The 2854-nt window shown below is 40.3% G+C and overlaps 1 pseudogene; it reads left to right on the top strand.

Annotated features, from left to right (window-relative positions):
• The first annotated feature begins 231 nt into the window (after positions 1 to 231).
• Positions 232 to 1138, top strand: LOC115300361 (annotated as a pseudogene).
• The last annotated feature ends 1716 nt before the right edge of the window (positions 1139 to 2854 follow it).

Below are 2854 nucleotides of genomic sequence, written 5' to 3'. Positions count from 1 at the left end.
GAAATCCTTCACGAATAAGAAAGATCTTTTATTTCTTTTAATGTTTATTTTTGAGGGAGTGCAAGGGGTCGGGGGAGGACAGAGTGGGGCCAGAGGATCCAAAGTAGGCTCTCTGCTGATGGGCTGACAGCAGTCAGCCCTGTGTGGGACTGGAACTTACAAACTGCAAGCTGGGAGACCATGATCTGAGCCAAAGTGGGATGCTCAACTGACTGAGCCACCGAGGTGCCCTGAATAAGAAAGATCTTAAGCAACATGGTGGATTCAGAAGCCCATGAAAAGAGGCCACCAATCCTAACATCTTCAAAACAAGATCTATCACCTTATATTGCAAATGTTGGTGAAATGAAGCATTATTTGCGTGGCTGTTGTGCAGCGTTCATGTAGCAATCACATTTCTGGTTCAGAAGGTCCTCTCTCAGCAGCAGCTATGTGGAATCAAAACCTGGGATCCAGTGCTTCAGTTGAGGAGGGATGGCTTTCGAAACTTGTACTGTGGAATCCTTCCCCCTACTGCTGCAGAAGACAAATACACTGGCAATTAGGTTTGGTCTGTATGGGGTCTTATCTTGCCTTCTCTGAGAGCATGTCAGTATGTCTGAGTTTGCAACCTGTAGTGTGGCATCACTACTTTCAAGGACAACAGAAGCAATTTTCACTCCACTGGAAAGAGTTCAGACATTTCTTCAAGACCACAAGCATCATAAAAAATTTATAAACACTTGCCAGACTTTTAAGGCTCTCAAATGCCATGGAATTAGAGAATTACTGACACTTAGTTTCTGTTCTTTTCATAATGGATTCAGCAAAGTCATTTTTTTGTTTGGCTTTTGAGGTTCCATTAAAGAACATCTGCATACCACAGTGACTCAGAGTGCTCATTGATTTTATGTGTCAAGGTCTGTTGGTGCCATGTTGGGAATCCTGTTTTTTCCAGTTAATGTTGTAAAAACGTGCATGAAGTCTTAGGCTGGTGGGGAATTTCAGTCTTTTCCCAATGTTTTCCAAAAAATCTGGCTAGAATGGAATAGGAAACTGACAGGTCTTTTCAGATGTGCCCACGCGAATTAACCATTGGTACCTCATCTCTTGGGGCATGATCAATGCAATTTCTAAGTCCTTGTTAAAGATTATATGAAAGAAATCATCGGTTATGTGTCATTTATTAGCTGACTAGACCTAAGAATAATGAAGATTGGCCTTGTCCCTAATTGGTCAAATACAAGTTGGTGTTATAAGGTCAGAGCACAATGAATTACAGGCAAAGCTGTTTTCCTTATGCACAACAAATTCAGAATAAAAAGTTCTAATAGGGCTGTTATAATAATAAAAAAAAGCAACATAGATGTGCCTGGCAGAGTATATTGTAAGGAGAATTTCTTTTGGTTGAGGACTCCAGAAAGACTAAAATTAAGGTTGAAGCTTCAAGTAATAATTAATACAAAATATAGACTTTTCTTGCAATGCTCTCTACACTAGAGTAATGGGGAAACTCTTCATATAGCTTGAAGCAAATTATTTAAAGACAATGCTGCCCATTTAGAGAGTGATAAATTATGGAACTAATTATTTCAAGGTTGAATATATCAATATAGTCAAGAAGCCCTAATGAAATTATTGAGGGAAGTAGATGATTTAGGAGAATTCCTAAAGCTTCTGAAGCTGGTAATGTGAAGGATGACCTGTAGAGTATGACAGGTAGCAGTATCATGACTTTGATGTTTCCATGCTTCGAAGTGGAGGTAGGAAATGAGACTGAGAAGTAGTAGGTAGAATGGTTATAATGATATCAGCATTTTTGTAAAAGTGAAACATGTGGTTTGATGCCCCACTGAAGTGTGTCAAACTTATTAAATCTTGGATTTTGATGGATTTTTCTCTACATTTAAAGTTGTGTTATTGAAGTTTTCAGAGGAAGTTACCCTATCTGACTCTTGGTTCTGTGCAGCTTATAGTGACTTTATATAGATCCTTGCATAGAATCCTATTTTTAATACTATTGCTTCTAAAACTTTATTGGCTTCATGACTGCTTCAGCAATTTTTTTAATGTTTATTATTTTTGAGAGAGAGAGAATGACTGACTGAATGAATGAATGAGTAGGGAAGGGACAGAGAGAGAGGGAGACACAGAATCCAATGCAGGCTCCAGGCTCTGAGCTGTCAGCACAGAGCCCCATATGGGGCTCAAACCCATGAGCTGTGAGATCATGACCTGAGGTGAAATCAGATGCTTAACCGTCTGAGCTTCCAGCAATTTTTAAATTTTGGGCCTGTATTGGTTAGAACACAGGGCTCTCCCAGTTTTGATGGCTGGTCAGGGATTCAATAATCTTAAAGGCAGCTGGACATTGTGAAGAGTAATAGCTGAAGCTCTAGGCTGTATCCTGACCTTGCTCCTTATCTGTATTAGCATTCTCCAGAGAGGCAGATCCAATAGGATTGATCTATTGATCCATCGATCGATCTATCTATCTAGATTTATTATGAGGAGTTGGCTCCCCATCTGCACCATCTGCATCTGCATCTTCCTGGAGACCTAGGAAAGCCAGTAGTGTACCTCCAAAGGCCTGAGAACCCTAACAGTCAATGGTCTACATCCCAGTCCAAAGGCAGGAGAAGACAGAAGTCTCAACTCAAGTGTTCAAGAAGGGGGCAAATCCTTCCTTCCTCTGTTTTTTTCTATTCAGACCCTTCCACACTGGGGAGGGGAATTTACTTCACTGAATCCACCCATTAAAATACTACTCTCATTTGGAAATGTCCCTCAAAGACACACCCAGAAATAATGTTTAATCTGGGTACCCAATGGCCCAATCAAGGTGACATAAAATTAACCATCACAGAAGCTGAGT

The sequence above is a fragment of the Suricata suricatta genome, chromosome 8, assembly GCF_006229205.1.
Source record: "Suricata suricatta isolate VVHF042 chromosome 8, meerkat_22Aug2017_6uvM2_HiC, whole genome shotgun sequence".
Taxonomy (NCBI): Eukaryota; Metazoa; Chordata; class Mammalia; order Carnivora; family Herpestidae; genus Suricata; species Suricata suricatta.
The sequence above is the reverse complement of the archived record's forward strand: the minus strand, read 5'-3'. Positions and strand labels throughout refer to the sequence as shown.